Below are 617 nucleotides of genomic sequence, written 5' to 3'. Positions count from 1 at the left end.
GGAACGGGGAGGGGGGAGATTGACCGTCTCATTACTGGGGGAACGGGGAGGGGGGGAGATTGACCGTCTCATTACTGGGGGAACGGGGAGGGGGGAGATTGACCGTCTCATTACTGGGGGAACGGGGAGGGGGGAGATTGACCGTCTCATTACTGGGGGAATGGGGAGGGGGGAGATTGACCGTCTCATTACTGGGGGAACGGGGAGGGGGGAGATTGACCGTCTCATTACTGGGGGAACGGGGAGGGGGGAGATTGACCGTCTCATTACTGGGGGAACGGGGAGGGGGGAGATTGACCGTCTCATTACTGGGGGAAGCGGGGAGGGGGGAGATTGATTGTCTCATTACTGGGGGAATGGGGAGGGGGGAGATTGACCGTCTCATTACTGGGGGAACGGGGAGGGGGGAGATTGACCGTCTCATTACTGGGGGAACGGGGAGGGGGGAGATTGATTGTCTCATTACTGGGGGAACGGGGAGGGGGGAGATTGACCGTCTCATTACTGGGGGAACGGGGAGGGGGGAGATTGACCGTCTCATTACTGGGGGAACGGGGAGGGGGGAGATTGACCGTCTCATTACTGGGGGAACGGGGAGGGGGGAGATTGACCGTCTC

This window comes from Heterodontus francisci, unplaced genomic scaffold (genome assembly GCF_036365525.1).
Source record: "Heterodontus francisci isolate sHetFra1 unplaced genomic scaffold, sHetFra1.hap1 HAP1_SCAFFOLD_1201, whole genome shotgun sequence".
Taxonomy (NCBI): Eukaryota; Metazoa; Chordata; class Chondrichthyes; order Heterodontiformes; family Heterodontidae; genus Heterodontus; species Heterodontus francisci.
The sequence above is the reverse complement of the archived record's forward strand: the minus strand, read 5'-3'. Positions refer to the sequence as shown.